Raw genomic sequence first — 14,415 nt, forward strand, 5'->3', positions numbered from 1 at the left:
AATTTCCTGGTTAGTTTCACAGACCCAATGTTATTTTAGTTAAGGTACTGTAGTGAAAGACTAATGCTATTCAGGGGCTGTGAAACCAGCCATTAGGCTTGTATTTACTAAGCTTGAAGTTCCCAGAACTGAACATTGATGGTTGGTTTTTATAGACCCTGATTAGTACTAATCTTGGGTTATTTTACCTAATTAAAATCTGGGAGGATCGCAATTTGCTTTTAAGTCTGAGCATTTGTGATGTTTTAAATTCATGAAAGCTCCCCGCTACCACCCAAAATCAAAAGGAGTTTCTATAGATTTGTATGGCATAAGACCCCAGGTGCATTTTGAGAAGAATATACATGCCATTCCTTTAAGGGCTTAGTCAGGCTTTTTTGGTCCATTACCAAATATTGCTGCAGTAACCAAATCCTAGGCAATTCCATACTGAAGTGTGAATTACCAGTCTGGTTTGGCCTACAGAAGTAACCAAAACCAAATCGTGTGTTACTGATTCTGTAACGCAATGTTTGGTATTGCTTACTTCATTAGGCAATTTTAGCTTCAGATCAACAATATGCAATCCAGCTGATCATTCCACCTGGACTCCAGTAATACTAAAGGAAACCAGATTTTTTTTTTTTTATTTCTCAGTATTTAGATTCGCCACTTAGATAATTAAAAAGATCCAATGTATTTATTATTTTAGGGACCACATAAAAAAGGGGGGAACCCTTATTGCTCTGTACATCACACACAACATGGTAAACCTTTATCATACACTCCTAACCTCCAGACACTTAGAACCAAATGCAGGTACTGTGCAATTATTACATCACTATGAAGACCTTCTGTATGTGTGCATACTCATTTTAAATGACTATACTTACGGGGAACTGTAGTTTGTTTGAATATTTAAATTGTTGTACAAGTATTAAAAGCAGGTTTATTAGTTTGAGACAGTCAGTTTGAATGGGGGATTTATGTTATCAATGAAAACATTGTCAATACATTGTGGCTACTCCAAGCAGAAGAAAAAATAGACTCTTTTTCTCTTTCTCTCCTTATTCCTTTGTCTTTGAGCATGTTATAACATTGCATAGTTCACTGCCCTCCAGGTCTACCCTGAAGAATTCAGAACAGCAGACAGGTGGCTTGGTGGCTCACTCGACAGCTCCAACCTCTTTCTAGCAAAGATCAACAACTTAACAGGAAGCTTTGGGCAAGTTCAGTTCTGAAGCCTGCGGTCTCCATCCACCTGCTTTAATTGTCATGGGAGTGTGCAAAACCACAATGAGGAGTTCTTACATGGGAAGGATGACAGGGCTGAGGAGATTGTATCACGTTTCAGCTCAAGTCTCACAGGGTGCATGGTTAATTTGCATTGACAGTCAAATCAACACTCCAGGATTATCTGCACTTAAACTACTCTATATGCCCTGTAGTAAACACCAGGGCTGCCCAGCCTGTTGCTTACTTATTTAGACATATGTATCCCTTGTCTATAAGTGTAATAATTGTGTCATCACATTTTTTTTTCTGCTGCCTCATTACCTTTACATCGATTATTATTATTTTTTATATGTCTGTGTTAAGGTGCTCTAACTATGAGTGCAGGTGCTTCTCGTCCGTTCTACTTGTCTGCAATATATATATATATATATATATATATATATATATATATATATATATATATATATATATATATATATATATATACACAGCATATGTAACATAGGCAAGATTAGTCAACGTGTCTTTGTAAGAGCCAGAGCTGTCTACCATCTACCCATCTTCTGAATGAAGTTTTCAAGACACAGAACCCAAAACACCCAAAACTAAAAAAAAAATGGAATAAGTGTAATAAGAACCACTCAAAATGGAATCAAAACATAATAAATCAGTAAAGTAATAATATCATTAATAAAACTAAAGCAAAACAACATGGTAAAAAAGCTTAAATCACTATGTACTATGTAATAAGCTGCCGGGTGTTCTTTGGGCTATCACAATGGCAGAGACAAAAATAATGGGTGTTACTTAGGGTTAACTTAACATTGAATCAGGGCTTGAATTTCCACGTGGGATTGCAGGAATCTCACATTTTCCAAGTTGCTCCCGCATATCTGCAAATTTCAGTGCGGGAAAATCCCACGGAGATATTTTAAGACACCAAGCTACAGTATTTTTCACCCAATTTACAATGCCTGAAACGCTACAACAATCTCTAAAGAAGTGGGTGTCAGTGACGAAAGCACTATGAGCTGCATTCTGCATAGTTCTGGTTAAAATATATAAATAAATAAATAAATAAAAGTAGTGCTGGATATTTTAAGTGCCTCGAGACTTTATTCTCTCGTACGTGATTCTTGGCCGCTATCTTTAAGGATTATAGAAACTCAGTACACTGCAGTAAGTAAACAATTGTGAAAAAAAAGACGATACTAAGTCTATCTAGGCGTTGTTTTGCAAGCGGTGACTTTCACTTTAACTCTTACAAGTCGGCCCCATTCATTTTGGGGCGCCAGCGCACCGAAGGTTACGCAAATATTACTCAGGCACGGTAAAAGCCACCTACCTGGTGTAAAAGTACAGACTCGGGGCTTTCCAAAGATGTATTCAGTGTGTGTATGTGGTAACTCCTGCCTGAAGTTAAGCCTTTCATCATGTGACAGAGTTCACAGCTTAGGTTTCGTTTTGAGTCTATTGCTCCGTCATTGTAGCAGCTAGATTGAAAGGGGCAGTATCGTTGGAAAGCTTAGAAGCTCAGCTTCCCCACCATGTTCATTTTATATTGAGGTTCAATGGTGCAGTGTCTTTTTTTGAGCCATCTATGATTACAATATATAGCAGTGACCAATATTTTGTAATTTTTTTTTTTTTTTTTACATATATTCCATCTCTACCACATATAGTATGCCTGATCCTGTTGCAACTTACATAATATGAAATTAAATTCTGTGGCCTTTCATTTGATATGTTACATGCATCCAGTCCAAACTATCCAGTAGTTAAACATCAATGAAAACAGGCAGAAACAGGGCTGAGTGTAGAGTTAAAAAAAAAGAAATGGAGTGCTGGTTAAGTAGAAAAGCACCTTTTTTTCTGCTGCAATAAAAACTTCACGTCAGGCAATGGCAAAAGCAATGGAGAGTGCTCTGTCTCACAGTGATGAACAGCTGTTAGGTCTCCTGAAAGCAGCTTATTTTAAAGCAACACCAGTGTGAATGATGATGCAATAATATATATATATATATATATATATATATATATATATATATATATATATATATATATATATATATATATATATATAATTTTATATGCAAAAGTGCCTTTTTTTCTTTTGTCAGTCCCCCCTAAAATTTTGGAATCCCCCCATTGGCTGCAGCATAGGGGGGGAATCCCCCCAGCACACAAAAATGAAATTCAAGCCCTTATTAATAAACTAACTGTCAAACTAAATTAACACAGCACCCCTACACACGTTACAAAATGCAGCAGCAATATACATGACATGCACATTATTTAACAGAATGGTGAAGCAACTCACCACAACGGGAAACACCACATTTTTCGGTGACTTGTGTCTGATTCAGGTTTTTTTCAAGAACTCAAACAATTTAAACTTTGTGTAGCAAGAGAAACAGCAGCGCATTTTGCCATTTTGTAGCGATGAGGTGCACTCGTGGAAATCAGAATACAAAACAATTCAATGATATGGCAGCGGTTCTGGAAAGATATAATAAACCAAATCAGTGTCCCTCAAGACACTCTTGCAATGACAAATCACTTTTTTACAAAATAGTACTGTATCAGTTGTGAACAAATCGCTGTGGGTGCCAAGGTGTTCTTTTAAGCGAAGTTCCTGTTCCTTTAGCCGGAGCATTTACAATGGGAAAAAAATCATTTTCCCACAAGGGTGTTCTCTTGGGCGAAGTGTTCCCTTAGGAGGTGTTCCTATATGCAGAGACTACTGTAATCTGTCACAGAGGAAAGACCTGTTAATTAAAAGGAGCTTTACAGAGAACTAAATTAAATGGCAACACCACCACGTAGCATTTTTATGAAATGCAAAATGTCACGTCGATGAAGGTACAGGTGTTGATAAAAATGTTCAGGGCTATTGACAGATGTGGTGTGGAATTATTAGCATAAATATTTTGTTTACTCTTGGATACAGAAGCACCTGCCAACTGAGCATCTATTGCACACCCTCTTACAAAGTCAGATCTGACTGCACTATCTATACAGCTATGGCCAAAAGTTTAGCATAACCTATAGCTTTAGAACCTGGCCCCTGGACCCCAAATAAAAAAACTAAAAAAGATAATATAAACACACACTGTCAACATCCCCATCTGTACGGACGGGATGCCACCTCCACAGTGAAGTCAACTCTTTTGTCTTAATAAAAAACGTGTGCTGTGTAACTATGCCCCCGAAACTATATATTTTTTTTATGTTCCAACAAATCTGGCAACTATATTGATCGTTTGAAAAAAGGAGTAATGCAGGCATGTCTCTGACATGATATCAGTTGTCAAACCCACTAAGATTTGATGCACTTTGAAACGATTCATGTCAGATTGATTTTGAATAAATGTTCAGCTTCAATTCGGGATTTGTGCTTTCTGTACTGCATTTTAATTCTTTAACGAACAGGATAAAGCAAAGGCAAAATACTGCATACATGAGACGAACAGGTACATGTAATTCTACTTTTATTCACAATCTCATCTCATTAACTTGTCCTTTCGCTATAATGAACCCCTCGATATAACGAACAAAAGGCTTGGACCCCAACAGGTTCGTTAAAGCGAGGGTGTACTGCACACAGTAGTCAAAAGTTTTTCCCAATGGAAATGTATAATTTCTAGAAATGTCTCGAAAACAAAGACTTTGTTACAAGAATGCTTTTGTGGATAAGGAAAAAAAGTTACAAGAAATAGATGTCTACAATTCATGGGGTGTGAGCAAGGCCCCCCCGAGGTGATGTTTAGGTACGTGGAGTTAGTAACAGATGAAACACGTAAAGAGAGAGGCTCCGGCTCTTCGATGGCCCAACATATACAGTAGGGGGGTTCCGTTGCTGAGGAGACAACACGACATACGAAAATGCTCCGAAAGAAAAACATGGAGTTAGTAGTCATTAGAACATATAGAGTGGGGTGTTCCGCCTCTTCAAAAGCCCAACATAATAGAAGGGGTATTCCGTCGCTGAGGAGCCCCGACAAACAGGAGTGGGGTCACCGTCTTTGAGGAGACCCGAGAAACAAGATCGGTTCCACCGCTTGGGGGCCCTCACATAAACAGAGGCATCAGAACCTGAAAGAGAAAAAGACAATCATGCATGCTAAAGGAGGGGTTTGGCTGGGGGTCCCCTCTGACTCATGGAGAAGCCTCCTCTACGAGGTAAATGAAGCGACACTTAACAAACGGTTGGAGAAAGTGGAATCACTAACACCCCAAAGGATAGACCCCCGGCTCCCCGCTGATGACATTTATGTGAAGAAAAAGGAGAACCGCCAATGCATATAGAAAAGAGAGAAAAAAGAGAGAAAACATTTAACACGAGGAGGAAAGAAAACACTTAACGTGACAAAGGGGTTAGTAACCTGTATCCTACTATGTGGAGATGCTCCGCACAGTGGAAAGGAAAAAAAAAAAAAACTTTCTTTTTATTTTATGTTTTAGGGGGAAACCTTTGATGGCCCAGGCGGATAGGCTGTCCCCACTCCAGACATACTAGCAATGGACTGATGGGCAGATACTATTTCGGATGATGAAGAACAAATGTAAACATACATATATATTTATTTTTTATTAGATGCTGGTTAATCTTTGCTCTTGCTGCTGAAGTGGCTCCCCCGATTCTCAATGAATGAGGGTAGTGTAGAATTGCGGGGGAAGACCAAAGTGGAGAGCTGAGAAGAAAACCAATGCCTTGATACGACAGACCCGCTTGCATTGATGAACAGGGGGTCAGAAGGAGATTTGGGTTTACGTTCAGTGATATATTTCAGCATGGAAGCATATTGGCATAGAGGAGAGTCAATTTTTGAAAGCGGAATACATTGTACTTGCCGAAGCTGATCTGTTTTTGAAATGCTTAGGAAGAGAATAAAATAGGAATCTAGAATATGCGTGAGATCACTGCAGCGAATACCAAAAGTATTTGCATAATAACAGGTGAACTGGAACGGCCTTTATTGATAATATGACCTGTATATTTGTTTTCACAAAAGAAAAGTATTGGTTTCTTTGAACAAAATGACCCCATATATGTGCTGCTGCGATTATTGGGTTTTAGGTGTGGTTTTCAATTTCTAGTGGCCATGCACTAGAAAATCATTGATTGCTTAAAAACCTCCAAATCGTTTAAATGAGGCGTCCGTAAATAAAGCCAGGTCAAGAGGTGCTGAAATGAAATCATCATAGAATATAGACAGGACATGAGAGCTGACCACAGTTGAATGTCTTTTCTAGCATCTAATTAAATATTACTGTAGGAATCCAAGTGTTTGCTGTTGATGAAAGAGCAAGTAACCGGGATATAAATGTCCGATCTTGGGGAAAATGAGAATTGCAAAATTAAAATTGTCCAGCAAAGAGAGTGGTGTGCGTTTCTTAATCATATTACCTGATTCTGAATAAGGGAACGAATATGGTCGAGTTTAGATACAGGGGGCTTGCTTAAAACATAGTGCCAGTATGATACCTAGAAATTGCAGTGGCGAAACATCACTAGATATTGAGTTATTAAAGTATTTAAAAACAGTAAAAAATGGCAAACAAAAGGAGAGGTAGATGAACCGTTCTTAAAGATTCCACGCAGGCAAAGACGAACAGCTGGAATGGAGTGCAGTGTTGGAGAAGGAAGGAAGTTTTTCAAAACAAGCTGAGGATCCTGTGCTGAATGAGAATGTAACCAAATTAATGTCCAACCGGCGCTGGAAATGGGTGCCAAGGAAGATTTCGTTTAGCTCTAGCAGTCAGAATGCTGCCAGATACAGTAGCAGCAGGATCGAGTACTGTACCATCAAAGCGGCTGATGTAGAAGGTTGCCGTTGTGCTGAGTCTAAGATTCGCTATGTTGGTAGGATTAAACAAGATACCGGGCGGATTTCTTCAGCTATTTCATCTGCTGGATTTGGATAGAGGGATGAAGCCATCATCGGAGATTTCCTGATTTTAGAAAGAAAATTGCTACAGGTAAGTGCTCTTCTGTATTCCAAATAATAGATTTAGATGTGGGTCTGTAGTGATACATGAAACGAAAACTAAAACACAAGACTACTACATAGGGATGACTAATGGTTTAAATAGAGTAGACTTAATTGATGAAAGGAGATGATTGGATAGAGGGGCCCTAGCTAACGCCCCCTGAACCACACAAATGGGTTATCATATATTTATTCCAGCAATTTTTTTGCAAAACTCCAAAAATGCTAATTCAAAAGTATTCATACAATTTGATGCTATGATAGTATTGTCTACAAGGTGCTAGCAATGTCATTATGATAATGCAGAACCTAATTCTAGAAAAGTTTTGAAAATGCTGGATTGTAGGTGAACATTCTTAGAGTATAAAAGGGTTAGGCATAGGATGATTGCTGTCATTACCAATAAGTCAATATGGGAAAAAGTAAAGAGCTACCTGAAGACCTTAGGCAGAAAACTATTTCTTGTCATAAAGCTGGAGAAGGATACAAGAAGACTTCCTAGCATTTGAGTATCCCAATTTCAACTATTGTTTCTATTATCAGGAATTACAAGACTCATGGTACTGTCACAACGCTCCCTCAGTCTGGAAGAAAGAAGGTTCTTTCACCAAGAACAAGTACAAGAATTGTGAGGAAGGTTAATAACAATCCGAGATTGACTGTCAAATATAGTCAAAGTGAACTGGCTGCAAGTGGGACTGGGGTTTCCATTTCAACCATAGGTCGAGTATTGCATGGTGAAGGTCTAAATGGTCGCAGGACAATCACTTAAAGTTTACAAAACGGCATTTGAATGATGGATACGAGTTCTGGTCAAAAGTTTTGTAGAGTAACGAAACAAAAACCAAACTATTTGGTCACGCTGATAGTCGTTACGTTTGGAGAAAGTCTGGTGAGGCAAAGCACATGGTACAAAGAAAAAAACACCATACACCATACCATACACCAAGCATGGAGGTGGTAATATCCTTCTATGGGGCTGTTTTTCCTCTAATGGCACAGGAAATTTAGTTCCAATACATGGTAAAAAGGATTCCATAGCATACCAAAAGATATTGGCCAATCATCTGAAACCCTTCGCTACAAAACCTGGTTTAAAGCACAACTGGATGTTCCAATACAACAACGATCCAAAGCACACATCAAAATCTACTTCAGAATGGTTAAAGAAGATTAAAATCAAGGTTCTGGAATAGCCCAGTCAAAGTCCCAATCTAAATCTGATTGAGAATCTTTGATATGAGTTGAAGAAGGCTGTGCACAAGTGAAGTCCTTGGAATTTGAATGAACTGGAACAATTTTGCATTGAAGAATGGTCAAAAATCACTAATGCTCATTGACAAATATCCTAATCGTTTAAAATAGGTTATTATTGCTAAAGGTGCATCAACTAGCTATTAATTTCATATTCCTTGTCAGGGTATGAATACTTTTGAATTAGCATTTTTGAAGTTTTGCAAAAAAAATTGCTGAAATAAATAATGGTAGACTTCTATTTCTTGTAACTTTTTTCCCTCATCCATAAAAGCAAAACTTCTGTTTCAAAAGATTTTTCCTATAATTCTTTGTTTTTAAGAAATTTCTAGAAATTATGCACATTTTTCTTTTAAATTATGTCTCAATCCTAAAATTCTAGGCGATTCAAACCTTTTTTTTAAAATTTAGAGTGACCAATTATTATTTTTATTTATTTTCCCCCAATTTGGAATGTTCAATTATGTTTTTTCTCCTCACTGCAGCGAGTCCCCACACAGCACAGACATTCTGAGGGCGTGTAAGCATCCTCCAATATCACAAGCCAAAAGCCAGAATCACTTTTACTTCAAACAATACAGAGAAGAGGTAGAAGGACTATCGATCCCGGAGAAAAGAGATCAGCCCTGCCTCTTATCCATTCTGAATGTGCTCGTGTCTGGCCAGTACGGTTCGCTGTTGCGCGATGAGGAGAAGCAGTCCCCGTCGGTTTTCTATCTCCCACCCCGGGAGCATCCGAGCCAATGTGACGCTCCCCTCGGGGTCCCCAGGAAAGTTCGGCCTCTTTACTCAGCCTGGACGTGAACTGGTGCCGTCCGAGCTGTGCGACTCATCCTGCACTCCCAGCAGCAGCGCTTTAACTTGATGAGCCACTCGTGAATCCCGGTGATTTAAACCTTTTAACCATAGCTGTATATTGAAAGCAGCATGTAATTCCATATGTTAATGTAACATTATTCATCAAGTTTCATTTGACTATGAAGCTAAATTAGCAGTAATTTAGCAGTATTGTTTTGAAAACAGTGATGTAAATGGGCTGGCCACAGAAAACAATAACCATTTTGCTGGGCAACAGCCTTGCGTGTTCCTCACACAAAAGAATGATGAGGTAGCTATCTGCACCAGCATATTAAGAAATGAGGCTGTGCATGCAAGCAATAATCAATGAGGCTTACCCTGCAAAGCCAAATAACCACATTTACACTTGAGAGGCAGCCCTTGACCTTAACAAACCCCCCCCCCCCCCCCCACACACACACTTTTAATGTCTGTATTCATTACTGTCGGTGAGCAAATGTATCTGTTTTTTTGAGGAACAGCAGGCAAATCCCAAATGAAGCAGACCGCCCAAAATCAGGAATGAGCGAAATCATCTAGACCACAAGTGAGGCTCTCTACAGCCTTGAGGGTCGTAAGACCCTCTGAAGAAGTAAACATAAATCTTGCAGCGCTATGCAGTGTGTTCAGTCACTTACCAGAAGCAAACTAAACCGGCTGCCAGGTTCCCAAACACAATGCGTCTGTTTGCTGTATGACAAAAAAATATATTTACACATTCTAAATGAAATGAGAATTTTCACATGGAATAATATATTACACGACAGTGGGTACATTTTATGGAAAATCGTGAAATCTGTGAAAAAAAATACAGTCTTACAAATGACTCACATGGGCTTGAAGGGGACATATTTGGTGCTCAGGAAAGATATGGGAGAATGTCACTGGCACAGAACAGGTGCAAAAAAAGCTTACCCTAAGAGCCCTCACCTCTATCCTGAACCGACCATCCCCCATGTAGTGCTGGGCTTCTCTCTAGCAGCCACTGTCAATTGTGCCAATACCACTAAACGCACTACACTGCGGATTCAAAGGTCTTTATTATTGATGGCAAATCTGCTACATAACTTCCAGTTCTCACCAGAGTGCTACCCCTAATTTCCTCACTCTTGAAGCAAGATAACCTGGCTAGAAATAAACCCTCTTGTGCTTTAAAGTGCAATGTGCCAAGATCTGATGTAACAATGCAAGAGCCAGCGTGAAAACTGGCAAGCACCAAATTCAATCGAAACTTCAGCACAGATACGTTTGATTTGTTTTTTAAACTGCAGTGTTCTCAGAATTCAAGACAATAGATTTGTCCGCCCAGAGAGAAACCTTCAGAGGGTGGGAAGAACAAGTCAGGTTGCCTTTTAAGACACTTCAACATGTTAAGACTTGCAAACAGGCTGTTTCCTGCTAGATTAAAAGCAATTACCCAAGTACCTATTACAGTCATTGGTGCCTACAAATATTGCATCACTAGTTTTTTGCTGCAAAAGATACAGGAATTTTATTTTTTTTTATCCAAGCCATGGTGTGTTTTTTTTTTTAAAACTTTCTAAGACGTAGGCCTACTGAATAAACCAGTGGTACTCAACTCTGGCCCTCAAGATCTATTCCAGTTTTGGTCTTTATTCCAATAAGATCCTAAACTAGTTAATTGTCTCTTAGCAGCTTCAATTAACTACATTAGAACCTGCTTGGAGTAAAAACCTGGACTGGATTAGATCTCGAGTGCCAGAGTTGAGTACCACTGGAAGAAACAATAGTAAGTGTTAAACAACCCAAAGAAAAACAATACACAATCCCAAAATATGTGAAACGTTACCACTGCAAATTTAGCACAGTCATTTTGCAGTTTTTTCATGGTCATCCTATTCATTTATCATAGTTTACCTACCATGTTTTGCCATATTGCAATTATACAATGGCTATTTGAAATTAAAAACAAAACAAAACAAAACAAATAGTTTAAAGAGAACATCACATAACCCTTTGAAATGAATAGGAAGACTATCCTTTCCATTGTATTATTGCCTGTCATTGCTTATAAAAGTGTGAATAGACTTTGAGAACTATAATACTGTACATAAAACCGAAGTCATGTTATGTTTGTGGCCGTCTGCTGTTCAAGGATTATCTCAAATCTTTCCATGTGTTACTTGTCAATTGACTGAAGGAATGTACAGCTCCTCTCACTGGTAGGCTGGCAGTGGCTTCCGGTTTCAAGGGGAAGAAAGCTTGCGTCTCGATAGCTAAATCTGGATTGCTGACAAGTCACAGATTTACATTCTTTCTTCCTCCCTTCTGTCTTGCTGTCCTTCTTTTCCTGTCTTTTTTTAATTTACTTCTGTCTTATAAAAGTACAGGGGTTTAAAGAAGGGCACGATTATAATTAAAATGCAAAGAACAAGGAAGTTAACTCAAATATTTAAACTGTGTAGGAGACATAGCTCACAGCCATGCAGGAAAGCTGCTTGTGCTGCTGAACAAGCTTGGCCTGGGGCAAGCTATCTCTGGCTTGTAGCTTAGCCCAACACCCACACCCTACAACTTTTTTCTTTTTCTCAGCACAATAACCCAGCACCCGAGGGGAGACGAAACTGACGTGAACTCCCACAGTACACACACTCCTTGAACTGCGTCATGGTTAACAGGGCTCACCAAGGGACAAGATCCAACACCTCGTAAGAACCAACAGACACTTTATTTAATCTTCCTGCAGCCTGCCACAACCTTGCAGAGGGGTACCCAGTCCTACACTTGAACATTGTGTTTTTGAGGTTTCTTGGAATCAGATTCTGATATGAATAGAAACGCATATACTTGAGACTTTGTATAGCTTTGTAAAATTTTCCAGCCATCTTCAATCAACCAGCATGACAAAACTTCCATTTCCATGAAAGTATTCCTTAAGGATATTCAGAGTGCAGGAATGAAGCAGTAAACGTTTCATGTTAAAAACAGGTTATGCACTGGTGCACTGGGATGCCAAAGTAATACAAAAGAAATAAGTATGGCCACAGGAACGCAACACACCTGACTCAGAATACACCTGCTGTAACTGTTGGATGCAGGTTAACATTTCAACATGTTTCTGTTTTGCTTTAACATAATCAAATAGGATTCAGATCAATATCCCATATCAATATCTACCTGACCCTTTAATAATGCATTTGGCATGTGACAAATAAGTTTAGGGCTCGGTTTTGTATCTATGTATAAAATGTTGAATTCTTAAAGAGCAATTAGCTTAAAATGACATATGAAGTAGTTGTTCTAACTTGCTCGATTTCTGTTGATTTTTTTTCTTATGCCCTGGGTGGTGCTATGAAATGTTTGTACGATCCAATTTCCCATTCCACGTTGTAGATCAGAATTGATAAAAAATGTTTTAGATTTTTTGACATTTAGGAGTCAAGGAAGGTAGCTGGGCTTTTCAAATCAGTTCAAGAACTTTCCCAGGCCATACAAAAAAATGAATAAATCTTGAATACAGCTCTGAGCATCAGCAGTGTTTGTGCTAGGCTGCGCCATTGCGCCAATGCCCCCCTGAAATAAAAAATGTCCCGCTGAAATTCTCTAACGAGCCCGTGTGTCCCCCTTCCCAGACCAGACGCAATACCGATACGCAGTAAATTAATGCATGTTGTATTAGCATGACATGACTGACGACAGGCTAATCTTTTTACTTGTTTGTTTACACTCGCGTTTTCATAATTAAACTCCTGTGCCATATTCAGGCTTGTTAACAACATGGCCCCGCGCAAATATAACCTTGTATCCCTGTTACACCCGACCATCACTTCTGGAAGAATAAGTAATCAGCTTCGGCAGTGACTTTTGAAATGCAGGCTATTATATTTGTGCTTAAAAATACTGTGTGCTGTAGATTTGCTAAACGAAAACCGCATCATTGACAAAAAAAAAAAAAAAAAGTAGCCTACGGTAACGTTATAAAATATGTGAAATTTGTAAAATATATATCCACACAGTGTATGTGATTTTATACAGCACTGTATATCACATACACCACTGGAATCGGAATAAAGGAAATTATTATGTAATACAGTTCACGTGCAGTCACGGTTTTGGTAAGTAGCATTTTCAAAACCATATCATTATGTGCAGTATTAAAATAAGTTAAAAAAAATATAGCAAATCCACAAAACCAACGAAATACATATTGTATATTTGACATTTTATTTTTAGTGTTCTGTGTAACACGGGCCATCGTTTAACCTTGAAAAAAATTCAATACAGTACCTGAAGCAGATATACGCGTTTATCATATCAACAACACCAGAATATTTACTTGGGGGCTAAGAATGAAAAATGTAAACAAAAAAATGCAATTTTTTATATGGAAATTTGTCAAAATAAAGGGGAAGCTGGAAGGTAAGAATTTACCAGTCAGGACAATGACATTTAAATACTTTATTATTTGTTTATTTGTTTATTAAGCAGACGCCTTTATCCAAGGCGACTTACAGAGGCTAGGGTGTGTGAACTATGCATCAGCTGCAGAGTCACTTACAATTACGTCTCACCCGAAAGACGGAGCACAAGGAGGTTAAGTGACTTGCTCAGGGTCACACAATGAGTCAGTGGCTGAGGTGGGATTTGAACTAGGGATCTCTTGGTTACAAGCCCTTGTCTTTAACCACTGGACCACACTACTATTAAACTGTATCTGTTAGTAATGTGGTTTCTTCTAGCAGTTTTCAAACTGGGGTACACGTACCCCTGGGGGTACGCGAGAAAAATTCTGAAATGGCGGACAACGCATTTTATTTAGTACCACTTGCCAATCCTATTGCAAACTTTTGTCATGTAATCAACGTTTAGTCGCTAACACCAGACTGACGAGCTGTGACAGAGCGTGCAGCGCACACGTGACTAATTTACATATTAAATATGTGCGTTTTAAATAAGCCCTGTTGTTTAAATGTCATATAAACAGTTGGTCTGTCTGGGATAAAAAAAAATTAAAAAACTAAAAGCCGAGTCTTTAACTCATTTTATTTCCTGTGTGCGTTCATGCCTGCAAATCGATATTTTTTTTTTTTTCAATGACCCGATTAAAGTTTATTGTAACTAAAGTACTACATTTCAAAATACAGAATGTATGGCC

At 38.6% G+C, this 14,415-nt stretch overlaps 1 protein-coding gene across 1 annotated transcript in view; it reads right to left on the reverse strand.

Moving 5' to 3' along the window:
- tbcd (tubulin folding cofactor D) overlaps positions 1-14,415 on the reverse strand; it is a 137,661-nt gene that overhangs the window by 65,900 nt on the left and 57,346 nt on the right. The window lies entirely within an intron of this gene.

Source organism: Acipenser ruthenus, chromosome 19 (assembly GCF_902713425.1).
Source record: "Acipenser ruthenus chromosome 19, fAciRut3.2 maternal haplotype, whole genome shotgun sequence".
Lineage (NCBI taxonomy): Eukaryota > Metazoa > Chordata > Actinopteri > Acipenseriformes > Acipenseridae > Acipenser > Acipenser ruthenus.